This window comes from Dromaius novaehollandiae, chromosome 10 (genome assembly GCF_036370855.1).
Source record: "Dromaius novaehollandiae isolate bDroNov1 chromosome 10, bDroNov1.hap1, whole genome shotgun sequence".
Classification (NCBI taxonomy): Eukaryota; Metazoa; Chordata; class Aves; order Casuariiformes; family Dromaiidae; genus Dromaius; species Dromaius novaehollandiae.
The window spans coordinates 22371657-22399211 of record NC_088107.1 but is presented as its reverse complement, the minus strand read 5'-3'; the positions used below and the strand labels follow the sequence as shown (position 1 = coordinate 22399211).

Genomic DNA, 27555 nt, shown 5'->3' with positions numbered 1-27555 from the left:
GTGCCCCAAGGCCGGCAGCATCGCTGCCGAGAGCAGAGCGCGGGGTTTCCGGCACCGCAGAGCTTCCCACCGAGATCTGGCGGAGGTGACCCGCTCCCGGCCCACGCGGGGTGCAGGGTTGCTGCTGGCAGCCGCCCCGGCCCCGGTGTGGGGCTTGCCCACGCCGGCTGCAAGCTGCAGGCAGCTGAAAAGAGCTTCGGGGCTCGAGCGGCCAATATGCTGCATGAAGTAAAACCAGGCACTGCCTAAAGGAGCCCACACGCTTCTCTTAAAATAAAACAAGACTATATAGAGAGACTGAACAAGACTATTATAAAGGAGATATCACCTGCAAAAGCTCTCCAGCCCAGCCCAGCCCAGCCCAGGCCAGGGCAGGGCAAGAGGCACCGCACAAGCCCTGCCCCGCGCGGTTCCTGCCAGCACGCGGAGATGGAGCCCCAAGGCTGCCCGAACACGTGGACCTGCCGCACGGCTCAGGCCTCGCTCTGTGTCCCCTTCGTCCCAGGCAGACCGCACCATCTGGGTGGTGCCTGACACCCTCCTGTTACGTGGGACTTGCCTGGAGATGTGAAGCCTGCCTAGGATACATGAGCCCAAAGACTCTGTTGTCCCATTAACAGCAAACTTCAAGCAGGAGCACTCCTGGTGGCACAAGCAGGTTCTCCTGGTGGCCCCTTTGCTCCAGGCGGCAGACAGTCCTTATTCAATCTCTTGCTAGAAGAGCCTCCTTGCAAAGACGGCTAATCCTTCATTTGATGTTTGCTCCCTTGGATATCACTGTTCACAGCAAGCATTCCAATTTGTGTTTATTCTTGCCAAGCCATGTTTATTCTTGAGCTGCTTTGATTGTTACAGCAAAGGCTGGGATGGCTCTTTCAGTCAAAGTGCCTGTTTCCAGGGGGCTAATAATGGGAGACTGTCAATCTGCAGACACAAGGGAAAAATTTGCAGCCCCTCCTCTCACAGAAAACAGTCAGTGCTGCCAGACCCCACACTTCGTGCTTCTAAACCTTTGATCCGTGGCTGGAGGATCCTTCGCTCCCATCTGACGTGGACGTGCCAAGAGGACCTCTGCCCCAACGCCTCTTCTGCAGGGGAGCCCGGAGGCTCTCAGGATGAAGGCTCACATCCGCAGCAGATACATGCCATGAGACACAGCTGCTCGAATACCCTCTGGCTTCTTATCCAAAGGCTTCAGTTTTGCCCCTCTGCCAGTTTTACCTGGATCTGCCTGTCACTCTCAAAGCTGTTGAGCTGTTTTTCTGGGGTGATCCTTGTATTAGTGCAGCGCTTGGCAAAACGGCCCGACCTTGGTCGGGAAACTCAAACCCTGTGCAACGCACAAAATAAATGTTGGCTCTCATTGGGACTAGCAGAGCCATTAGGATGGAGCTGGGCTGCTGGGGAAACTGGCTGGGACCAACACACCAGAGCTCCTGCCCCAGCAAAGCACTTCAGAGCAGTCTGCAGAAGCAGAGATTTCCACCTGCAGATGGGATGCAGCTGTAATTTGCTGCAATTTCCCACACAGTTTTTAATGCACCCAGCAATTCCTGCACTGAGCCCAGGCTCCAACGTGTGCGAAGCACATTGCTGGCGAACTGCTTCCAAGCATGAACTTCCCCTTTGCTTCTCAAACACTGCACCTTTTTTCAACTTCAGATGTCTTTAGCTGTCAGGGATCTTCTTAGGTCTTCATCTCCAAGATGAAAGACACCCCCTGCATACCACAGCCTCCTCTCCAGCCAGGCACTTCCAGACCAGAAGCCAACCTCCTCTTCAGCACCTTTGATCACTTCTCTCTGCTAGATTCTCCTGGGGTCTTCTGCTTCCCGGAGCAGCCCGTCAGGACTTGCAAATGCGATGGTATGGGGTAACTGAGGAAAAGCTCAGTTGCACCAGCCCTTCATTCTCCTCTCCCTGCATCACGCTGGGGCAGCCAGGGCCCAAGAGAGGAAAAATTAACCCTGCAAGGTGCAGGACCATACACATGGACCCCGCCGCGGCAGAACCGGGAGCCTCATGTTTGACACTGCAACCGCGTGTCTCCCCATCCTTTGGTCCACTCTCCAGGCCCGTGTCCCATGCAGATCTCAACCAAGCCTTCATTATGTTGCCATTTGTCTGGGGCTTAGAATTAAGGAGGGCTGTGGGGGAGGTTTCCTCTCAAATTAAATAATTAAAATGTTTTGCCCAGGCTAAATAATTTTAATTTTTTCCCCCCAGCAGACCAGTGGCAATAAATATTTAATACATTCCTTGCTTCACTGCATCCAGCATGTTGCCATTTTAAAAACCATTTTATTGTGTGTATTTTTCTTCTTTTAATTACAGTCACCCGGTATCAAACTGCTTCAATAAATAATCAAAGGAAGGGGAGAGACAGGGCAGCCGTGCCATCGCTGCTGGGGTGCTTCGGGAAAAGCTGGCTGTGACAATGGCACAGGGATGAAGGGTTTCGCTGCCGGCAGCCGCTCTCCCTCGCGCTGGGGGCTGATGCCTGCCCTGCACCTTAGCTTTATGCCCCACCGCCATCCCGGCTGCGATCGGCCCGGTGGCATTGCAAGGCAGGGGACCGTTGCAGCAACGCCCAGGGCGCAGGAGCCCTGGCTGCCAGCTCCAGCGCGAAGGGCCATCCCGCCGACGGCCCCTCTCTGGCGGCGGCCAGCAGCGAGCGCCAAGGGCCGGGTGTAAAGCAGCCCAAGCGTGCAGCGATACCTCCCCGGGACGCCCCTCCAGCCAGCAGCGATCCGCGGCTGAAGGACTTCGAGTCAGGCATCCCACCCCTCGTTCAAAAGGCTGCAAGGGATTTTTTTTTCCCTCCAGAAATATCTCTAATTACTAGGACAGCCCAATCGCTTTTTAACTGCTCTGTGTCCAAACCAGCCCAGGCCTTCGGCTGACCCCTCAAACGCCGCCGGAGCCACCTCGCCTCTCCCCAGCACTGGGACACCCAGAGCAACGCCCGTCCCCGTCAGCCTGCCCAAAGCCCTTCACCCAGCCTGGGAGAGCCCTGAGGCAGAGCCTCCCGGTGCATGGGGTGCCAGGTCCTGGAGGGCCCCTCCAGCCCCCCCGAGCCCCCAGCCCGGGGGCCACGGCCCCAGACGCCCAGCAACGAGAGGGTTACCATCCCCAGAGCTGCTGCTGCAGCCAGCCTGGTGAATAGTATTAGCAAAAATGAATAGAAATGCCACATGAGGCTAATAAGATCTGAGGGGAGTTCCTTAGACAAGTTGATTTCCAAATTGGACTGACTTTAACCTCATATAAATAAAAATTAATGCTGATAAAATATGGTGGAAAAATCCATCAGGGCAGATGGAGGCACTGATGTGCTTTTATCTCCCCCTGAGCTCACGGTTCAGACGGGCTCCAGGGGCTCCTCCGGATCGCCCTGCCCCTGCCGTGCTCCGGATTAGCACAGGCAGGTGCTGGCTGGGGCCAGGCTCCTTTTGCAGGAGTGAATCGCATCCCGCATGAAAAACTTCCAGCCTCAGAAAGTGCGAGCTTTCCGGGGGGGCTGCAGAGAAGGGCAGCCGGCGCCTGGGCACGCGTCGCCTCCGGGCTGGGAGCTCCCCAGGAGCGTGGGCCTGGCTCCCCACCGCCCCAGCAGGACCTCCAGGGATGGGCAGGACGAGGGAAACCTATAGCTGCCTAGTCTGCTCTGCTTCATGCACCTAATCTTGATGTCACTGCTTATTAGTAATAAAAGCATCACACTCCAGACTCCCCCGTGCTGTGGGAACCCAGGCTAGAGCAAGCCTTTCGGTGTGGGTGCCGGATGAGGTGCCTCTCCGGGAGCCAGACACCCACTCCCACAAAGCTTGGAGGAAGGTAGCATCCCTACCCAGTCTGCCGAACTCAGCTGAAATTCACCCCTGCTTTCAAACAGCGTGACAGCGAGACAGACGCACACGTACGGAGCCAGGAGGATCTCCTAAGCTTGTATTTCTTTAGGCAATCGCTACAAAAAAAAAAAAAAAAAAGAAAGAAAAAAAAAGAAAAAAGGCCCTGCCCCAAAGATTTTCAGCCTAAGCAGAAGGCGAGAGGAAACAGAAGGAGAAAGCAGGGTCGCTGCCTAACAGACGGGTGTTTCGCACACCTGAATTTCAGCTGTCGTCACCAATTTGGGACAAACCCTGGCAAAGGAGGAGTGACGGATGACAGATTACCTGCGGGGTGTTTCTAGGAGCCCCTCTGCAAGGGAGAGGCGGGGGGGGAAGCGGAGAGCTGCCAGCTTGGAGATGCACTGCGCACTGGCAGCGGCTGTCCCCAGAGGCCGACCGAGGGTGAGAACCGGCGTGCCGAGCGGGGCTGCGAGGTTAGCGGGAGAGAAACCAGGAAAGGCCTCGGAGCAGACAGGTAACAGCTGTTTGCTGCACTGGAGAAGCAGGAACAGCAAAAGCAGCGAAAGCGCAGGCGACACGGGCATAACGACAGGCAAGGAGAACGCTCCTTGACGCAGAGCTCTGCACAGGCAGAAGTGGGTGAAGACTGCATTTGTCAAGGCTTGAGGAAAGGATGCTGCAGGAACTGAGCCGTGAGCTGATGACACTCTGGAGGAGAGCTTTCACCGCACCTTAGCAGCTTTGTGCAGAAGGAACGTGCCAGGCCGAGGCACGGGCTGGACGTGCTGGTTGAGGGAGCTGTTTCACCCTAGGCAATGCTGAACTGGGCAGTTCAAGAGCCTTAAGTTAACCACACTGACCTTAAACACACGTGCTGAGATTCAAGTCCAGGCAGAGCTGTAGGAGATGGGTGGTGGAGAAGGCAACTGAGGACAAACTCTGGGGACTCTCCCTTTCTCCCATCACCAAATATTTGCTGGAGCGATGAAGAGGATTTTCAAACGGACACTTTTCAGCAGACCTGTCAGGAAAGGAAAGGCCAAAGAAGAGGGGAAGGGGAAGATGAAGAGAGGGGTAGGGAATCATGGTGCAACTGAGAAGTCACTGTCCCACCTGCAAGCTCTGCTGAGCCTCCCAGGGCTGAGCATGCGAGAGGCAGCAGGAGCAGAGCCTGACCCAGCAGGCTCCGAAAGCTTAGTAACAGCAGCAACTGCCTTGCAAAAAGGGCACTGGCCTTTGGAAAGTACTACAGGCAATAACAAACTGGAGGAGCCTTAAATAAGGTGGAATCAATTCCTCCCCTGTGTTGGGACCCCAAGGCTGGACTGGGGTTTACCAGGAATATAGCATTTCAAAAACATGGTGCCACCTCGCACACAGCAGTCACAGTGTTTTAGAAATCACATAATACAGAATTTTGGCTCCACAAATAAAGACAAAGCTTTTTGACCCAATTCAGGAACTAAAAGAAAAAAAATGGAGCCATGTACCGAATCCTCCAAGAGTTTTGTGGCGCTGAAATTCAGGGCTCAGAACAACCAGGAGAGCGGCATTCCCGCTGTGCCCCTCCTCTGCACTCACCGCTCGTTAGCCTCAGCATAGAAATTTCTCCTCCCGTTTCCAGGAGGTGCTGTGAACTGTTCTCAGCTCAGAGCGCTCTGCGCAGCGAGTCCAGATCGGGCTCAGGCAGGAGTCACGGGAGCTCCCAGCAGGAGCGAGCGCCCCGTGCGAGGCACACACCACGTAAAGGCAACGCCCGCTGCAAAGGGATTACGACCTGCAGTGCAAAGCCTGCAAAGGTCACCGGAGCTTTAGTGCCCAAGAAATTTTATTGAATTCGACAATGCATGAAATTAAGCGACTGCGCGAGCCTCTGCAGGTCAGGGCCGGGCTGGACGATGGCACGTGTAAGCGGGAGCACTGCAGACTGGCGCACGCTGCTGGCTCAGCTCAGCAGCTGCTTAGCCGCGTTGGAGCACATCAAACAAAAACACACGAGCGGGCTCTTCTCAGCAAATACTGCCACGGATATTCCAAAACCAAAGGATGATGACAAGGAAAGAAGCCTCCCTCTGCCTAGGGGGAATCAGTTTGGTGCTTTCACGTCTGGAGCCAGCGGGGTCCACTTCTGCGCGAGCCGTGCAGGGAGCAGGGCCGCGGCGCGGAGCAAGCGGCTCGGCCAGGCTGGGACTAAGGCGAGGGGAACTGGTCATCAAAATGACTGATTTCCCTTTCGCCTCTCTCCCTGCAAATGCAGGTTTCATATCAACCCAGACACGCACAGGTCAAATTCAGAGAATAACTTCAGGGAAAAAAAAAGTGAAAACGAAAATTTCAGACCCTTTTTTTTTTTTTGTCATTTTTGAAACAGAATGCTTTTCATTTAGGAAGTGAGCCAACATGCACGAATAAGCAGCAAAGTGAAACGACCCCAAACAAATGAAATGGATGTTCATGGTTTGTTTTTTCCTTGGGGTGTGTGCGAGGGGAAAGGGATCGTTGTCGGTCTCCCAGAGACATTTTTAACTGCTCCAGTTCAGGCACCACGTTGAACCACTGAGTTATTCACAGAGCTCTAATTGCAGCTCCACGGTAACTTTCCCCATCCTTCGCACGGTACCATCTTGGCCAGAGACTGCTCTTTTCCCAGGGCTTTCCTGAGGGATAAGGGCTACCTGAGCCCAGAGATCCCCAGGCACCTATTCCCTACGGCACGCTATCCTGGCAGGGAAAGGGTTACAAGCGATGAGTGTGTGCAAGTCTCTACCTGCACGTACAAACTTCGCAGGGTGGAAGGAAGAACGAGAAATAATGATACCCCTTGCACTCACTAAGTCCAAACAAATAGACTGAAGTGGGAGCCTGATTTGCATTGGTTTGATTGAAGATGTAATTTGCTGCTGAATAAATGTGGTTGCATCCAAATCAAACCTTTAGTCCCTTAGACATTATAACTCTTTCCTTTCTTCCCTCAGGGTTTGCCAACCTTTAAGGCTGACCAAGGATGATGTATTACAAGAAGGAATGGCCTTAAATGAGAGAAGGGCAAGTTTAGAATAGATATAAGGAAAGACTTCCCGTAAGGAAGAGGGAGATATTTAAACAACCTCCAAGAAAAGGAGGTGAAGTCACATGAAACGATGCCCAGGGAGTGAAGCCCAGCCAGCCCAGCCCAGCGCTGTCTCACGCACACAGTGCTGGCCCCAGAAGGACCTTACAGGCCACGTGGCCAGGGCTGGTTCCCCAGTAGCCTCCTGCCCAGAGCCATTTACTTCCATCATAGCTCCCCTTAGTCCCTCCCATGGGCCCCCATCAAAAAAAGCAGCTCTCTTGGTGCCAACATTTCACTGTTGTTGCCCATCATGTGGCACGTGGTGACATTCACATGATGGATGGGTGGGAGACATGCACGTCTTGCTAGGCGGGCATGGCTAGGATGGGCCTCTGAGAAATATGGGCCCAAATACAGTACCTCTAAAGTCACGGTGGTCTTTTCAGGGCCTTCAGGAACTCAAGGCTTTGGTGCCGCTGCCTCTCTCCCAGTAAAGCCTGGTGATATTGAGACCTTTCCTCCTTTGTTCGTATCTCACTGGCCCCTCCAAAACACCACCAGGCTGCAATGAGCACTGTAACACCTTCCCAGGCTATCACTGACTGCACGAACCTGCTCTCTATCAGAGAGCCACTAAATTTTGAACTCTCTCACTTGCTGTGTTTTCATCTCTTACAGTAACATATTTACGAGATCCCTCCAAGGTCTCCATCGATTGCTCAGGCAGCCTTGGCGACGCAGCAGCTCTCAGAGAAGCGAGGCTCCTGCCAGCCTCTCTGGGAGCACAGGGGAACTGGGGTCCAGCAAGAACAGATTTACCAAGCACCAAAGGTGAGTGTAGCCCTCAGTCCTCACCAGCCCCATCCCAAGGCATGCCATCATCCTTTCCCTCCGCCCACCTCACCCATCCACATCACAGCTTGCAACCTGCCACCAGGCAAGATGCTGCCGGAGAGACACAAAGGCGGTGCCAGTAAAAGAGAAAGAAGGAAAATAACAGCCACGAAGATGAAGAATTGCATATTGTAGCTAGAGAGGAAATCACTCCCACCTTACCGAGCAGCTCTTTGTTGCCCTTTGAAGTGCTGGTGAACCCTCTGGCAGCCACGCTATGAACGTGCAGCAGAGAGGTGCATCTCCTGGGCACGAGTTCTGTCCCTGCACAGACCTCACTGCTCCAACCACAGCTTCCCGATGTAGAGCATCCCTGGGAAGAGCAAGGATGCTCGTGGCCTCAATTTATGTGAGGGGAATCCATCACGAGGCATGAAAACCTTTCATTCAGGACAATTTGTTGCAGGACTTATAAAGTGAGGTGTCAGGAAGCCAGCCGTCAAGCCTGGAGCACTGCAGATTGGCAAGGTGGGGAGGACTGCCCGGGCAAGAGGAATGAGAACTACCTAATAAATGTTTATTGGGCAGACAAGGCTGTAAATAGCGCATCCTCCCTGAGCTGGGCATGGCAGGGGGAAGGCGGCAGGGGTAGGCAGCCTGGTCCCTGGGTGCAGTTTATAACCTGGAGCCATCACTCAGAAGCAAGGATCATGGTGCCGAGGCCGCCAAGGCCAGGGGAAGGGAGAGAGGAAGAGATTGATTATCCCATAAATCAATTGCTGGGCACTGATTACAAAATAAACCACCGGGGCAAAGGTCAAGTGCTTTATTATATCACCCAGCCCACACGATTTATTTGCCACAAGGGCAATCAGTCCCTCTTGCCATCTATCATGAGCAGCTGCAGCTTTCCCTTCCCAGGCTCAGGCATGGCTTCTGCCTACGGACAACACTGGGCACAGCCCTGCTGGCAGCAGCCCATGGGTTAGAGAAAGGAGCCAGCAGCAAGGACCTGGGGTGGTCCACGCACAATCCTGTAGGACCTACATAGCCACATCTATGAGCCTGGGAAGGGTCACAGCGGGGTGTCCAAGCCCTGCTGCAGACATAAGAGGTAGCTAAGGGTGGTCACTAGGTCCTCCATCACCATCAGGCTACTCAGAAGCAAATCACTCTGCCCCACACTGGGGCAAGGTCACAGGAGCACGGTCTCCTCCACAAACATGTCTGGGGGGGCCTGGCTGGGGCATACCACACAGAGGCTTCCACCACGGGTCTCCTCTGCGTGGGCTTGCCTTTTCTTTCTGGGCTCCAGGGAAGACTAACCCCTTCTCCCAGCTTTCCAGAAGCAAACTGGGAGCTTGCTCGAAACCAGATCTGCACGCAGCAAAGCTTTCCGTGCCCAGTTCGGTGATCTGAGCTCTCTACCCATACAGGGAGAGCTGCAGACAGTATGTCATAGCACCCAACTGGAATCAAGCCTACAAAACTTTATTTTTTCCCCTTCTCTTTCTAACTTTAGATTTTAAACACAGGCAGTAACAAGAGAAATTCCTGGGAGTACTGTTCATCTGTTTCCCATAATTTGCTTGTCACTGACCATGAAGGGATTTTCAGTCTGACTCTCAAAATACAAAAAACCCTAAAATGGACATTTTTGAGTCCTTCACACCAACCAAAGGATAAAAACATCAGAGCTTTAGAAGGATGTACGTGCATACATACTCACAGGGTGGCAAAGAAATATCGTGGGGAGGATGAGAGGTGCCAGCACATGCCCCGTGTGTAGGGTGCCCTCTGCGTGCTCCTGACCACACGCCCGCAATGCCGGCAGGCCCCTTCCCAGCCCACATACTGCCAGGCAGGCTGGGAAGGGATGTGCACGCGCGTAGCCTGGGCTAGAGGAGGAGAAGGGCTGGGTCCATTTCCACTTATAGATATTCCCATTGCCCATGGGGTGGTTACCCCTCCCCCTTGAAGGCACTCACATGCCAAAATGGTTGCTGCACTTGGCACTTGCCTAGGAGTTTATTTTTCTTTCCAGAAGCACTGAATGTTTCAACTCCTATTTTAGCCCATCCACCAGCAGGGAACAGAGGGCTCCAGCTCACAGGTCCTACCGCACGTTCCCACCGCAGCCGGTAACACTCCTGTAGGCTCACCGGACACCACCGAACGAAAGGGCACCAGCACCAACGGGCCGGTTCGGAGCCCTGCCTGATTCCCTGCCAAAAGGACTATCCCTCACGAGCCATCCCTACCCGGCCCAGGATGTGGGAAGGCAGTAAAATGTGACTACAGAGGGAAAGGAAGGAACACACTTGAGGTGATGAGTGGGGCACCTTCCCCGGCGTAAGTCAGTGCACTTACCACAAGAACTTGAACGACTGACGCTCTCTGGGGACACAACCTCCATAGACACATCCCGGCCTATGGTAGGTTTCAGTCACGTTTTGCAGGGCAGATCTCAACCTTGGCAATCCCTGCTCTAGTCCTACAGACACCACCATCTCAGAAAGCTCAAATACGCCTCAACCTCAGCTCTCCCCAGTTCAAAGATCCAAAACGTCCTCATTCCCAGGAAGCAAAGCTGCCATCACCTTCTCTGAACTGCAACAAAAATGTCTCCAGTCCTTTAGGACAATTCTATGTCCCAACACAGTCAGAGAAGCACAAGGACCTGTGGTTACTTCACGGGTCCCTGCTTCCCCAAGCGAGGCAGCAAATGCTATGGAAGAAGTCCTCACCACACCATCTCCACCAGTAGCTGTGTTGCTCTCAGGAGATACTTCTCTCACCGAGTTGGACTCCTCAGAGTATTATGCTCACCTCCAAAGCTGCGTGTGGCTTCCTACAGTCACCGCCTTGGCCATGATGTGGAAAGGCGTGATGGGCAGCTGACCCCTCCTGTACTTTCCCAAGTAACTTGATGGCTACAATATGTAACTTCAAGCATCAACTGCCTCACTCCTGGAGACTTTTGCAAATCCCTTGAGTCAACAGCACAATTCCAGGGCTTGGCATGTCTGCTCCTCTCCCACAGGGGGTTTGACCTGCATGGACAGATCCATCACTCCTATCATTTGGCCTGGCTCCATCTTTCTGATGGCAGTAATGAGCCGAGGTCGGTGCAAGACAGCTACATTCCCCAGCCCTCCCCTCGCTCCCCCTGACAGATTTAGAAGTTCACATTTAATCTGAAAGAGGGAAGATGGAAAGGAGCCTCACCAGCCATGGTTTCTGTAAATGTCAGGATAGGAATGAGATCTTAGCATGCCTTGATATACTATGCAAATCCTCAGAGCATGACCGTGTGTTGCCAGGGCTTTTTATTCCCCTCCATAGTAATCAGAGAGACAAGGATTAAAAAGGGAACCTGCCACTAAAGTAGCTGCTCCCTGTCTTACTAACCACCACGTAGAGACCACAGCTTAACATATGGGCCTAGGGCTCTATAACAGAGAAAACTTCAGTGTTAGAGGCAATTTCTGCTCGAGACCAGAACAAGATCTACAGGTAGAGGTAGACATCCTCATACAGGGCGACAGCCCAGGAGTTTTGCATGTGTCTCCATAGGTTCATCTCCATACTTTGTGGTATGTTTGGGATATGTGGAAGAGGGTAAGGTTGTGTGCATGCTTCTGGCTGCAGCAGTGAATAACTGCGTTGGGCATGTGTGCGTGGCTGAATTGGGGCACGTGCGTGGCTGAATTGCGAGACTGTGCCCCATGCAGACAGGAAGAGGAAGAGGTACTGCATGGTGTCCAGGCATGCAGCTGTGTATGTGTGTCTTTCTACAGCTGCATGTTTATGTTGCTTTCTTCTTTACATTTTTTTCTGCATGAGGAAAGCTCCATCACTTTCCTTTCCTGTAATGATGTTGACCTGATTAAATTTTTTATTGGATTTTACAAAATAATTTCATACATACTGTTCCCTGGAGCCCTGCAGGGTGGAGGGAAGGCAGGGGGAGAGAGTAAGGGAGAAGAGAGTATATTAAGAATGAGGTGGAGAAGGAAAATATTTTATTTTACTCTGAAATGATTTTTGCTGGATGAATAATAGATTAGAAATCTCACTTGCCTTTTTTTTTTTTTTTTTTTTAAATAGCACTCTTACAAGTGCCTCTGAAACGTGCAGGCATGAAAAAGGCACCACTTGAGCATTTTGGGCCTATTTCAGTAACAGCTTTGCTTTTCTACAGCAGCTTCCAACCCTTCACACCAGCGTGCTTAGCAGTGAGCAAGCCGAGCCCAAGGGGCTGCTGCGGCCTGGAAGGTGGCAGGGGCACCAGGAGACAGACCTGCCGCTTTTCCAGCAATCCACAGCCCTCGCAGCAGCCCATCCAAAACGATCCCTGCTGTTTGACTCCTGTTTTAACTTGATGCTTTAACACGACTAGGCCAGATGGAGTGAAGATACCGCCCTACCCTTCTCCTGTGGGGACTATAATCTGGGGCTGCTCATAGGGACTCAGAAAAGAGCTCTGTATAAATGAAACAAAAATCGACCTGAAGAGCACAGAAGGCAGGGAGCAGGGTTAAAGCACACGGTCATCTGCCAGCCGTTTCCCTACATGTCACTCTTCCTTTGCCGGCATGGGGAAATTGCTCCTTTCTTCTAGAGGGACCAGCCTCAGGCTCCCTCTCAACACACACACGCTTGTGCATCACCAGGGTTTGCAAACACCGCGAGTTGCAGTCTGGCCCATCAGGGAACCCCAGAGCACTGCCAAACAGCTCCGCCTGCCACCTCCACCAGCACCCGGGGCTAGGGACACAGGCTGGAGCCTGTGCCTGGCTGCGACACATCCTACACACCACAGGACACCCCTTCCACACCAGCTGTCAGCCAGCATTTCTGTGGCCAAGGAGCTGGAGGGGGGATGACCTGGGCCTCCCGCTGTCAGACAGAAATGGCTTCCCGGTATCCAGCTGCCCATTAATATTGTCTCACTAGGCTGAGGAACCAGCTCGTGCCACTATATTTCTTTCTCACTTCTCCTGCAGTGATGCCAGGGGTCCTGGGCAGGGCCACACTGAGTTACTGCCCTACACGAAACCCCTCAGGGGCATCTTATCAATGTGTGTAAACACCCGAGAGGACGAAGCAGAGAAGAGCCTGACTCTTCTCAGCTTTATCCAGGGATCAGGACAAGAGGAAATGGGCATAAACAGAAACACAGAAAATTTCATTTAAACAGAAGATTTTTTTTTTTTTTTTTATTGTGAGGCTGATAAAGCACTAGAACAGACTGCCCAGAGAGGCTATGGAGCTTCCATCCTTGGAGATATTCAAAACCCGACTGGGCAACCTGCTCTAGCTGACGCTGCCTGAGCAGGGGGGTTGGAGCAGGTTATCTCCAGAGGTGCCTTCCCACCTCAGCCATTCCGTGAAAAACAGGACCTGCTCACAAAAAGCTGTGTCTACCTGAAGACAGGCTACAAGCAGCAGCCAGAAGCAAGGAGTTGAGATGGTAACAGGTTGTGTGGGTCCACACACCGGACTGTCGTCTCCCACAATGACAACTTCATGAGCCTGACATGGCCTGAGGGCAGCTCATCAACAAGGGCGGACCTCTGGGAAGCATGAAGCAAATGAAGACACGTGTGACACAGGAGGGTTTGAAAGTTGTGATGCTCTTGTTATTTTAGCATTTTTCTACTGCTTTTTCCCCCTAAGGCAGTATCCTAATGCTAACATTTCAGATGTAGAAATCCCACTTTTGTTTTGCTCTGGTCCCTAGAAAGAAGTTAGGTCTTTGCTAGTTTGAGGAACAGCGTGGGGATGATTTAGTTACCCAATTCCATTTTCACATATTTAAATTAGATTGCAAACCTGCTGGCCTAGGGACTAGCTTTTCCATTCCTTGGAAACACATTTGCTCTTGCAGGGGGCAGCCATGCACCTCAGGTCCCACCACAATTAAAAAAAAAAAAAAAAAAGTGCTTCTCAGGGAGCTCTATGCTTGCTTTAGACATCCCGTCAGGAATACCCCCCTCAGGGCTGGCTTGTTTTGAAATTTAGTTTCCCTGGTGGGTGCCTGTGAAACAAAAACCTCAGTGCTAGATACCTCTGCAGGACCCCAAGGGGCAGGTAAGTCTGAACCAAACCTGGCACCAGCTGGATCTCAGGTGAGAGCACTTGCATTCATGTGAAACCAGGGTGAGGAACAAAGCATGTTCTTCACCATATGCACCATGCATGGCCAGCATCTGAGATTGCCTACAAATTTTTTGCTCTCTGGGGTGGTTTTCTAGGTGATGTTCCTGGAGATATTAAGGTTTCAACACTCCTGCTACTCCATTTCTGCCAGAGCCCTTCCTGGGCAAGGACTGAGAGCAGCAAAAGGTGGCAACCACAGTTCAAGCACCTTTACACAGGCTGGCCGTGCCCCAGCGATGGGAGCTGGCAGCACGCAAAGTATCTTGTTGTAGAAGGGGATTTGCAGTGTAGTGAATAGTTAACTGATAAATACTACAGAAAGAAAAGTCCAAGCCCTGGATAAAAGTGACTTATGGTGTTAAGCTGTGCCCCTGGTCCAAGAAATGGAGGGCACCTGCAGCCACTATTATGTTGTCCCACACCCAAAGCAAAATGGGCTTTTGTTTCTGAGTGACTTTTATTGCAAGTTAAAGACAGCAACAAAGAAGAGAAGAATGAATACAAAGCCTCCCCAAGAGGCTAGGCACAGCAATTCACTCCATAGCCTAACTGAAGCAAGACACAAAATGGCAGCTGCTCTCGCAGGCGGGCAAAACTCGTTGTCTGTGCTCATATATGCAGAGCAAAGACAGTGGCAGCTCCTGCTGCTCCACAGCTGCCTCCAGCTCAGTCCTAACTCAGGATCTCAGGGGGTGGACGAGAAATTAGGAACATTAATTTTTACCCTGTGATGGGCAAAAAGAACAACCCACAGGCTCCAGCCAAACATGAATCTTTCTGGAAGTCAGGCAGTATTCTTTAAAAAGAAGAATAAGTCCCTCTAAGCATTTGCATTTTAGTCTTCCTGATTTTTGAGGCGATACAGTGCAGACACAGCCCCCTCCCTGTGCGACTAGCTCATGCATGGCAAGCTCCAGGAATCTCGTACACGATCTCCAGGCCCACTTCCAGCTCACAGCTTCACATCCTCCCCGAGGAGCTTCTGGGAAGCCTCCAGACCTTGCAGTTCCCACCCCTGTAGCAGCAGTCACCCATCCGTGCTCACAGGAACGCTTGCCTGGTGTCTGAGGGCAGCCACTGGGTCACGTGCCACCGGCTCAGCTCATTTGCTTTTTGTCCGTGAATCACACAAGTGGGTGGGTTTGAACGCATCAAGCGACTTCCTAACCTCACACCTCCCCGCGCGCAGCGGCTGGAGCAGCCACAGAAGCAATACGTGGTGGCAGACAGGAGAGACAGTGGAGGCAGACCCTCACGCTCAAGCCATTTGGTGCGGATTTTGAGAACCCTCGATCTGTGCCGTGGCTGGGAGGACGGGCAGGCTGACCTCTGCTCCCACCGATCCCCGCACTTGAAAGCCATTTTTCAGACAGGGATTTGGAAGCCGAGGTGTAAAAGGAGCCTTTAGTCTGAGCACTGCTGTCGACACCACAAAACGCCATCGCCACAACTCGCATCGCTTGGCTTTCCTTTCGGCATTCAAAGTGGTTGGATGTTCACTAGGTCCCTCAGCATCAGGACTGAGGGAAGCTTGTGCTGTCATGCTTCGCCCTGGATAACAAGGGCTTTAATCTCCAGGTCTGTCAACTTAGCACCTTGCCAGAACTAGGACTCATTTTTAGTATTAAAAAATAATGCATATTTATCAAACCTAGTCAGGCAGCAGGGAGGGGGAAACAGCTGGTACCAGTTCCCCTCTCCCCATCTGACATGTGCATGCCATTTTTCACAGTTTCAACAGCTCTCCAGCTCCAGACCTTATAATAACGATGAAGAAACTCACACTCGACCATAATGCCTTGCAGCCAAGATGCCAGTGTGTTTCCACATAAAAGTCTTGTTGCAGAAACCCTAATTTTTTTTCAGTCTCTGCTTTATTCCCATCATCCCTTACGTCATTGTATTCACATGATCTTCAATTATTTACAGGCATACAAAACACTCCAGCCTGCATCCTCAATCGGAATGAATCACTGAAGTGCCAACTAAATCAATGGAGCTACAAAGATTTGCTCCAGAGAAAAATCTGGCCCACTGTCCCTGAAGACCCCTTCTTCCCCACACAGCACACATTAGAAAGGAAAGGATGAAAACAGTTTTTATCTCCTGCATTTCCCAGACACATGCAAGCATGTTAATGCCCATGGAGACCAGCTACCCGCTGCTGACCTACTTTTCATTCATGTGTCGGTGACACACTTCTCGTCTCCCATGGCAGCCCCAGATATTCAAAACAGCCATCCTCACCCTGTCCAAAGCCCTGTGGCAACACCGGCAGCTCTGTGCAGTGGACAGGCCCTTGGGTACCAAGATAGTATCTATTGACTTTAACGATAGATACGGCCTTCAAGATTATTTAGCCAGCCCTGGCACTTCCATGAAGCCAGTGCAGCAGCATCACCCCCAGTCCGTTCCTTCAGGGCTTTTCTCAATCCTCTTTTCAAGTGATCATACTCCCAGTGAGACCCTAGGAGACACTCATTCCCCTGTGAACCCTCTGAGCTCATCAGTCCAGACCACCTCCTTCTGTGATGACAATCCCGCCCTGGCTTTCCAGCATCCACCATTTTAATTCAACAAGACCAACAGAGCACCACAACGTAGACCACATATCAGAGAGGCCAATATATGGCAATAGACACGGGGCTCTCTCTAAAACCATAGGAGAAGCCTCAGACAATCAATGCTTTTTTAGGATGGACAAGTCCTCACCGACGAGACGCTTTCTGAGCTTTCCACAAGGCCAGGGCCAGCACAATCTTTCAGGAAGCCTCTTGTTTTATTTGGACATTGTTCCTAGGCTGATCAAACAAAAGGCAGAAGCAAACTTTTGAAAGCCATCGTTACTTGCACTTAGACTCAAGAAAGCAGAGAAGGTCACGAAAACATAATGAGTTTAAAGAACAGGTCTGTTCTCTTGAGAGCTTTTTCATGTACAAACTGGGGAATTGTGTGTGAAATCCTGGGCTACTGGCTATCTCATTAGAAGAGGAGAGTTTAATTTATTTGTTACTATCAGCAGGTCACAAACTGGGGCCACTGCATTCAAACCCAGAAGACCAAGGAAGCGCAGGAGAGGGATACCCAGCTGGGTCTTGTTTTACCAAACCCAGCACACCCCGACGTACCACCACAGCAAGGAGATGTCACAGGGCCTTCATCATGACTAGAATCATAACAGCCATGATTCACGTGGAAGATTTTTATACAAAGCACAGAGATAAAAATAAAACGAAGGGGGAAAAAACCTAACAAGAAACTTGTTTCATTCCCTACAAGATGGATAAACCAAGATGAATGTAAACAGCTCAACTTGACCCAAATATTTTTTGCGTTGCTGAGTAACCCTGCAAAAATGTTGCTATCTCACTAGCATCTGTGGAGATTAGGTGGAAAGAAACTTTAAACAAACATTCACTGTCTGTCATTTTAGGAATTCAACTTGGACATGAACTATTGGGGCTGCTGCTCGTTCAGCACATCCCAGCCCCTTTTCAGTAGGAAACAAGCAAATGAGGAGGGCAGGAGGGGTCTGTAATGTTTCCAACAAATTAACAGGCTGTTGACATGAAGGTTTACATGAAACATTTGCTTTTACGGCTTTCCAAAGTCTTCTGAACCCTAGGAGAAGGATGCGATTGCTTTACAAAGGCTATGAGCAGGAAACACAACACCCAGGCCACGATTACAGCAAGAGGTGGGAGGAGAGGCAGTCACAGCAGACTGGCTTTGAGCCATTTTGGGTGGCAGTTGGCACCTGCCAAAGGGCTCCGAGAGACTTTGCAGCCCTCACTGGCTCCCACATGTTGTGACAGTGCTCAGCACTGTGCAGGACTCAACCTCAAATGCAGCCTTCGGGTCTGCTGGTACCACACAACCCTCTTACTGCTGTCCATTAGTATAACCACCTTCCATCCAAGCATCTTTAGCATCTCTTTTTTTTTAATTGTGTTTACAGATTCTTTTGTGTGTCTGCAGGTGTCTGATGGATCAGCTAAGAGATTCAGGCATGAGGTTTTAGCCTCGTTCATGCTCTGGAGGTCAGGCCTGCCTGGCTCTTTACCTCTCTCCCAACAGATAAGCACTATCTCATCCACAAGCAGATGCTTTCAGAGATCACCTCGGCCCCTGCAAGCTGTGCATCTCTTTCCTTTTGTGTGCGTACTGGAAGTGCACAGCAAGCAAAGCTGCAGCTGCGACACGGGGGGCTCAGAGCAGGTGAGGTGGGGAAATGGCAGCTCCAAAACCAGCAGCCCTTCTAGCAAAGGCACACTAACTTGATGAAATTCTCCCGAAGCAACTCAGGGAAATGAGAGCAAGGAGGAAAGAAAGGCCTGGAGGTGGCAGGATGGAAAGCGCTGCTCCCCTACCTGGGGTTGGGAGGCCAGCGGGCACCTGGCACCGCTCCGCTGACACAAGATACACGCAGAGGGCAGGGTGAAGGGACAGCACTGCTGTTCTCAGCATCAGCATGGGCTTTTGCTACACCGCGGTGGCAATATAAGCCAAGTGCCGTGGCACAATAGTGGGAGGGACATTGCAGCTGTAAAATGTAGCATTGGGGCCAGTCGAGCAGGGCAACGTGCAGGCAGTTTTGAGGGTAAGAGAAAGGTCTGGCAGGATTAGGTAAGGAGAAGATCACACCTTTGCATCTCTGGCAGGTATATTCAAAGGCCTCTTGTACTCAGGACGTGTAGCTTCCACCCCGTCCAGCAACTCGCTCTCCCCATCACTGCATCCCTGTTACTTCTGGCTGCTGGGTACCTTTCCCTCCATGCTCCAACCCTACCATGACCAGTTTAGACTGACAGAAAATAATTCATTTTGCTCTAGGAGTAGTGAGGAAGAGCAGAGGCAGTGTATGATAAATCCCTCCAAGCTGGGTTGGTTTTTCAGCATATTTTGTTCTCTGAGACAAAGACAGAAGGGTGAGTGAGGGCAATCAAAAAGATTTTATCCAGCACCACAGCCTGGCATGTCGACGAAGCTCTGGAAGTGGGGGAACAGAAGATCCCCTCTCATAACCTGAGTGCCAGGGTCCCCGCACCCTGGGATAGGGGATGGTCTCACTTCAGACAGGATTCTTTGGGAAACATGGCAGAAAACTGCTCAAAACATTTAGCTTCAATCATGCACAGATAACTTCATGGGCTGGACCTTGGGTCCTGAGTGAGAGCCATGCAATTCCCACACAGGACAGTGCACCCTAAATTATTCAAAGGAGCAAGTTGCCATGAGCTGTCAGTTTAAATCCCAGCTGGGTCAGCTGAGCTGCCAAAGTAAAGATAAAGTGATTAAAGCAATTTACTCCATAAGGGTCCTTAAAATATCAGCTCAGTGCGAGTATTACAGCTCCCACCAGGGCTCTGAGGGAGGACAGTCATCCACATTTGTGCTAGGCAACTGCAGTTGCGTCTCTCAGATTCATGGAGAATCTGGGATATTTTTATCATTTTGAAAGCAGCATCCACTCAGCTTTGGTTATTTTAACTCTGTACAGAGTCCTTGCATTCAGAACAGTCCTATTCCATGTACAACATTCACCAATGTCCCTCTGTGGCAGCTCCTAGCCCTGGCCTGTTTTGCCTCCCATCTCACGGCATTTTAATTCTCAGGTGATACACTTCCTCAATATACAGAGCCGCACAACCTGGGAACCTCCTGAAAAAAGTGATTACAGAAATTGAGCTTACCCAAACAGAAAAAGCTGAGCTATCTCAAGGTTCTCATTTTTCTCCTACATGCAGGACCCTGCCCCAGACGGGAATGCATCAGTGGGAGCCACTTTGCTTTTCTCCAGCTGCTGCCTGAATCTCCGTCAGTGCTGACAGCTCTGCAGGGCTAGTCCAAAAGCTCCGACTCACCAAAGAGGCCAGCACACTCTGGCTGCCCTGTTTAGGCTGGATCAACAAGGCCCATAGTGGAAGCAGTATTGGTTATACCAGTGCAGTCCCGACCCTAAGAACATTTTGCCCCTTGGCAGCATTTTCAGCCCTGGAAAGCAAAGGCTTCTGTCTGATCACAGCCTGCTAAAAGGCTTTGCTTCTCTCACCCTACCTGATGGCTAACCACAACAGCGAACTTCATAATCCCCCCAGCAAAGCAGATCTCAGCTGCAGCTTAATCTGAACTTCTGCTTCAGCTCTCACAGCCAGCTCAACTGAAAATGAAAAGCAACTGATAAAGAAAAACCTACAAAGTGAAGTAGGTGGCGAGGGGACCAGAGGCAGAGAATGTGACTGGAAACAGCAATGCCATAGCAGATCTTGCAGTGCAAACATTAATTGCTTTTTAATTATTCCAGTGCTTCTCTTCCCCAGTGGCTGGTAATTACAGGATTGCTGCCTGCCCTCCGGTGGCTAAAGAGGAGAGGGAAAACCAAGAGCACGTTTGCAGAGCAAGCCCTGGCCCTGAGTGTCCACCAAGGCCTGTTTTACCCCCAGAGTGGACTGGAGGAAGCTGCAGCACATCTGAAGCTGCTGACATTTCTCCTGAGAGCCAGCGCAGCGAGCAAGCCTGCCAGGAGCCCGCAGCCACCTCCAGCTGGGAATCTCAATGGCCAGTGCTGCTTCCTTGGACGCACAAGCTCAGTACCACATCGGGGGCTGAGACCTTGAGTTTCCACATGTCTCAAGGGGTTGATTTGCTCCCAATTGGAATAAAGGTAGAAAAGGGCATAAACAAAGAGCCCAGATGTTCTGCCCCAGATCCAGCTGATTTTTTGAGGCCCTAAAGAAGAGAGGAAAGTGCCTTCTCCTCCTGTCCTGACACTCCCTCACTCCTCACATCTGATTGCTTCCAGCTCTTACAGAGAGGCAGGGCTAGCCTGCTCTCAACACACCTCCTGCTATCAAAATGCTTCAGATAAAGCTGGTTTTGTGCATCTCTAGGCTTGCTTGTGACCTGGAGAAGCCCAGCTTGGCCAAGCATAGCCTGAGGAGTAGGGCAGCTGCAGTGTTGGGTGCATGGCTGCACAGCCACCACCAGGTACCACTCATCAGCTGTCATGGTGTCACCTGCAAGTGTCCCAGTCTCCCCCAGCCTCTCCTCACAATAGCCCTGAGCCAGCACTAGGCATCGAGTTCAAACCCTCAGATCTTCAGCAAACCTCCTGCATTATAATCTCGCATGGTACCACGGCTTAGCACCCTGCAGACTCAAGGAATTTTGACAGATGCATGTTGTGAACAAGCAAAGAGACTGTCGAGAAAAATCTGTGTTTAACTTTGTGGTTCAAATATATTTTTCTCCATCCAATCTAAATACTACTCAGATACGCTTTGGAAATGGATATTTAAAGACATCATGATCAAAGTGAGAGGAGGAGGGCAAGAACAAGGGCACAAGAGTCCCATTAGTAGGAAATCAGAATTCAGCTACATCCCTTTCACAAGAGAAAGGTGAGATAAAAGCTCTCTAAGCAAGGCAACATGGGATCGCAGCAACGTTGACTTCCTGTACATCTGTAAGCAGAAAACATGTTCACTGCTTCCATGAGGGAAAGGGCACAGACTCAGCAGTTTTCTTCTGGTAGGTTGATGGGAATTTAATGCAGGCTTTTCACAGCTCCAGTTATTTCTGGATTTTAAAGGCCCAAGAATAGCTTCTGTTTCTTGCAGGCCCAAATACGAGCATCAAGACATCTGTCTAGCAAGCAACAGCCTTCTCTGAGTATAGCAGAATACCTCCTAGCAGGAGGGAAACGGGCCCAGCAGCCAGGAGCCCAGGGCAGGGCTCACTTGATCCCCTGCTTTGTGCCATGACAAGCACCCTTCGCACTGGGCAGTGTTTGTACCCCAGGTCCCCGTTCTGCTGGGGCAGCTCGGTGCCAGCACGAACACATTAGCAGCCCTACAATTTCAGGCTTGATTACCAAAAGTGCAAAACTGTTTTGATGACTAAGCCGTGAGAGTCAGTTTAGGAACTGATAACCCAAAGAATGTAAAGAAAAAACTTTCATCAGCGCCCCCACTTCAGGGAGAGAGAGCTCTAAAAGAGAAACAGCCAGCGAGGAGCTTGTGACATAGCGTCTGCACCCACCAGAAAGTCACAGCAGCTCCACTTGCGACCACCGGACGCAACAGGCTTTCGTCAGGATGGAGGTAGCCTCACTCCTCCCATCTCCTCTAAGGCAGCAGGTAATAGGTTGAAGTCACAAACCAGTCAGGCCTCAGGCCCACCACAGCGTGCAGATGTGACAGCCAGGTGCTGATCCCAAGACCCATCACGAAAGATGTTAAACACTAATGATCTCTTAACAGCTGCAGGAGAGCAAGTAAAACCAGCTATCTTAGCCAAATATTCCTCCAAGTGGGCAGGAACTGGTGCTGACTCCACAAGGCCATTTTTGCTGGCCTAGTCATTACAGCACCAGAACATGACTCACATCTTTGTCAGGAGCTCAGGAAGGAGAAGGACTAGAGAAATTACACCTCATCTGCCTTCTCCCAGCCAGGCCTCTTAATGGGAAAGGAAAAAAGTGTCATCCTACTCAACACAGAAGAAAAAGATCATTCCTACAGCCTCACCCCCTTTTCAGAGCAGCCCATCAACACCTCAAGGGCTGCCGAACAGAGGTAAGGTGGGAAGCTTTGGGGATGCGTGCCTGCAGGGAGATGGCCAGGCACGTTGTCAGCAGGGAGGACTGAAACCCAGACCTCAGGGCAAAAGCTTCCCGTGGAAGAGAGAAGGGCGAGTGCCCTGAAGGCTGCTGCATCCGTGGCCACTGTGCCATCTAGCCATGTCTCACCCATCTAGGGTGAGACAAAACCACAGCATGGGCACACGGATACCCATCCCATTGCCGCTTCGGTGCTACGGAGCAACAGGCAATCTGGGGACCAGGACTGAGAGACTTCGGGGCAAGAACCGACAATACATTGTAAGTACGGCAGATAGGAAGCTCTTGTATCTTCACACACTGCCCTGAGCCCGAGGTCCCAAACCAAAGCTCTGAAAATCAATGAGATAACAAGGAGATGAGTTGCAGCCAACATGGATTTGTCAAGAGCAAATCACATCAAGCCAATCTGTCTTCCTCCCATAACAGGGTAACAGGCTTTCAGCACAGAGAGCACTACCTGTCAAACATTTCACTTTAGTAAGGCTTTTGACACTGTCTTGCTTGCCATTCCTGCAAGCAAACGAAGGAAATACGTTCTTAAGAGAAACTACTACAGGGCAGGTATAAAACTACTCAGAGAGCCATATGCAGAAGGCAGATACCAGTGGTCTCCCCTGCTGTAAAGGAAAAGCATGTTGAAGAACAGGGTTTGGTAGAAGCCTGTCATACACCAGCTCTCTTCAGGGCTTTCACTACTGACTTGAATGATGAAGCAGAAAGGAAGCTTATTAAACTTCTAGGTGACATGAAGGTGGCAGGAACTGCAGGTACTTTTAGAGGACAGAATTAGACTGATGAAAAGATCTTGATATCTTGAGAAATGGCCTGAATTTCATCCTTTTTCAGGAAGGTAAAAGGGCCACGTATTTCTCTCAGGCAGAAATAATCAGCTGTCCAGATACAAATGTCCAAATACAAAGAACAAGTTTTCAGAGACTATTGCTTGACTAGTCTTGCCTATTAAGGACTGCTGATGCTGCAAGGGATCTGTGGCATCCTATTCTTGACCCTATGACAGCAGTATCTACAGGGTCCAAGGAAGACCAGCAACACCATGTGCTAGGTGGGCATGCACCCAGGCCATCGCTTCCCCAGGAGCCTGCCAACAGTATCCACATCAATCAAGTCAGCAGTCCAAGGTGGAAGGGTGCTGAATAGGACCAGGAAACATCAATTCCCACTACCTGGCCATGCTGTATCTCCTGCATCAGGGTCACCTTCTGCAACTGGCACATTTGCTGCCTCTTCTGCGAGCTGCTTTCAGCAGGGAAGGAGCTCCTGTGCCAGCAGTAGTACATCGTGCTAACAATGACAGTCAAACACTTACTGGATCTGGTTGCTGTGTATGCCATACATGCTTCACAGAGTTATCCCAGCTGCCTTTTCAAGGCTTTTCCATAACCAGCTGCACCCAATTCTGCTGTGAAGTGATCTCACCATTTTAACCTATAGCCTTTGCCAGACCAGGACTTTTGGTCTCTAGTTCAGTTTGCCACTGGTAGCAAACAATAAATAAAGTACAAACCCCATGTAAAAATAACGATCTAACATAACACTTCTGGTCTCAGCACTTTTTCTGGAGAACCATGGCCAAGCCCCTGCAATGAGCTATATTTCCAGCCTGCAGGGAAGACCCACTTGCAGCCATTCTCCACATGACCTGTGGACCTTCCCCTCCAACCTGAGCAAGCTCCTTGACCATCTGTGCAAACTTAGATATCACCAGCTACCCTGGTCACATATTTGGGTTATCTTGGCATGAGCTGGTTGAGGCTGGGCCTTGAAGACTGGGGAATTCTGATGTTCCAGGGAAGTTTGTTCACTGCTGGAATAAGAAAGCAGAGTTTCCAAATGTGACGTTTGTTTTCCTCAAAAGAGTTGCTTTTGGCTGTCACTGCAAGACAGACTGCAAAGTAGCGATGGATTGATTTGGCTCCTACAGAGGAGACTAACAGGAACATGAACCACCAGCTAAGGCAGAGCACTACAAGGCAGTGCCCCCCACAGCTGCCCTTGGAGGAAGGCACTTCCCCAGCACGTAATGAGGGAATCCTTGTACCGCACTCCCCATGTGCATTTCCCCAGGGGTAAATACGACATGTGTTTGCCACATGCTCCAAGAACCTGCAATGGGAAGCAGACACTTGAAATGAAAGCAGGATGGCCAGGCTGGGAATGGAGAGTCAGCACTGCACTTTGGTTTCAGAGGCATCCAGTCAGCTGGTAAAACCCCTCTTCACTTTTGTAGATGTGAGCGATGGGCACTGACAAGGCAGATTACACAGAGCAGCACCCAGACCGCGGGCTTTTAGCACCCTGTGAAGCATGACTGAATGCAGTCTTATCCCTCCAGTACAGAGTCAGAAATAAAGCGCTGTAGCAGAAATTACAGCGAGACCCAAGGTCATCCCAGAGCAGGTCTCTTCACGGTGAAGGGCAAGACAGTCTATGCATCAGGAACTTGACCACATTTAAAGAAAGGTCACACAAAGAGTCAAAGCAGAAGATGAACTGGCTTGTATTTACTAGCCACCACAAAAGACAGGAGCATGATCAAGCCAGAAAAGCAAGGCATTAGCACCTCTATGATCAGCATAAATCTGTGAGAATCTGCCACATCTCTCACTGGTACTTATTGCAATTTCCTCCTAAAGGATGGGCTACGCACGTACATCCACACACACACCTCCAGATGAAGGAGTCTCACAGCATCTTGGATCCAACACAAAATCTTAGATCAGCCAGGTAAGGGTCTGCAGTCTGCCACTGCATTTCTTCCTTCAGGAGAGCTTGGGTATCATTACTGCACACTTAACTCTGCCAAAATGCTGCAAAGTTTAAAATGGGGTTGTCATCACTTCTGTCATTCACAAGGATGCCAATGCCACAAAGGTGTCCCAGAATTTGGGTAAGATCAGCTCACAGCTAAAGGACCACCCTGGAAACAATAAGTTCGAGGCTATGTCAATTCACATAAAGAAGTGTATTTCGAGTACTAGAAGTACCTCCATGGTTAGTGGTACTATTGGCACAGTCAGTTCAGTTCTTAGCTTACCTCTTCTTGCATTCCTTGCTGCCCTTAAGCTATCATATCACTGCATCTGTGATCAACGGTTTCTATTAATGCCAGGATCTCAGATCATCTCAGCCTGAGAACAGTACCTCAGTTGCCTTTTGTCACCTCTCAGCTAGGCTTCAGCAGTATGACAGCCCTCACCTTGCAGCCTGCAGCACACAGGGAACTAGTTGAAATACGCTCCGCATTCCTGAGTGCTCAGTAATCCCGTTACCATGACCACATCAGGCTGGACCCCTGCTCCACAGATGCGGAGTTCCATGAGAAATCCGAATCAAGGCCTGGCCGTCATTTTCTTTTTGCCTCATTGGCAGAGCTAAGGCTATCCTCTAGGACGGAGCCCTGGAACTGGTAGATGCAATCATTGCAGAGCACCACTGTATCACCCAAGGGGGATCTCATCCATACGGAGAAGACGACCTTCTTTGCCCAGGAAACACAGGTTATATTTCCTACTGCAAACAACTGGGCTTCTTTGGGCTACCAGATCTGACAGAAATACATCATGACATGCATATTTAAAGGAAATACTCTAGAAGATGACATTCCACTGCAGGCATTTAACCTCTGGGATGGCAATGAAATATCCAGACTCTGACAGACATAGGTAAATTCACTGCAGTGCGTGACTCAAACACGCCCAGACATATACCTGCAGAGCGCAAGCAGCTGTCTACAGCCTACAGTAATGGAGGAGAGCCTATGGGCTCTCAGTCAGCCTGCTCAACCGCATCAAGTGAACGTGGAAGTTGTTCAGTTTACTTGGAACACGACTGTCAGATGTTACACAGACCAGAAGTGGGTTCTCCCATTCAAGTAATGACTATCATGGCATAAAGTGAGAGAAGGAAAGAGATTGTTTTTATACCTCTGCAGAGCTCATACAATTCTTGTATGTCTTAACTTCCTCATCTGTAAAGACAAGGATAACTTCGCTCACCTATCAATTTGGGATTTGCATCAGCTAAAAAGAAAAAAGGTCTGGTCCCATGAGGCTCTGATTCACTGTTCTGAAGGTGCCTTATTCTTTTAAGACAAGTTAATGGGAGTTCTGATAAAGAGCAATCCGCCTTGTTTGGATGTGCTGAAAGAAGTGACTTAAAAAGGCAGCCTCAACACCTCATCTTGCAGATTCCCAAACATTGCTGTAGGCCTTTTCTTTACCTGCCTCTGCCAGCTTTCACCGTGAGCTGTACTGCTTTATCATCTTCTCTCCAAGGCTTCTCCATATGCTCCAAGCTCATCCCAACTACCTAAATGCCATCCATTGTGGGCAGAGAGCCATTAGCACCGTAGTGCTGTTATTGCTGCTGCCTGGGCTGGAATTAATGCAGCTCAGACACAGCACAGCAAAAATATTGACTTTCCAGCTAATCAAACCAAATTCCATGAAAGCTACAACTTCAAACTTCAAAAAAAATCCATCAGTGATTCATAAATATTTGAAAGTGCCAGATCGATTGCATCTGGATTACTGCAGCAGAGGGGGCTGAGGATGGATTGAGAGGGAGATGGACTGGACAGCTGCTTAGACCTCAGAGACCATGTAACACCCTGTGTCACCAGGAGGACCATACAGACCTCCTCAGCCTCCAACTAGAGAATAAACACTATTTCCCAAGGCTGTTCTCTAGACTGGTGCAGCCCTATTGACTTCAGAGCGCCCAGTCTGCAGGTAGAAGGTACCATCCCAGGTCCTGCGACAACAAAGTTTAGAAGCCTAAGAACAAATGTGGTCGTTCAATTGCCAGTTCTGGAAACGTAAATATAAAACAGGCCAGAGAGATTTAAGAGTTGCACTTGGTTTTCCTCTCTAGTCTTTAGCCTCATCAGTCAGGTCAGTGTGATCAAAGAGAACAGTTTCCTAAGGAGAAACGCTGACTTGAAATTAAAGATTTCCTTAAGAATGCATCACTGCTATTAGAGTCAGTTGGCATGCCTACCTCCTTCACCCGTA

General features: G+C 50.5%; 1 long non-coding RNA gene across 1 annotated transcript in view; it reads right to left on the bottom strand.

The window, feature by feature from the left end:
* The window catches only part of LOC112988767 (uncharacterized), a 132959-nt gene that overhangs the window by 18751 nt on the left and 86653 nt on the right, over window positions 1–27555 (bottom strand). Inside the window, exon 3 of the long non-coding RNA XR_003260615.2 lies at window positions 4709–4869. This is a non-coding gene — a long non-coding RNA (uncharacterized LOC112988767). The remainder of the gene's footprint in view (window positions 1–4708; window positions 4870–27555) is intronic.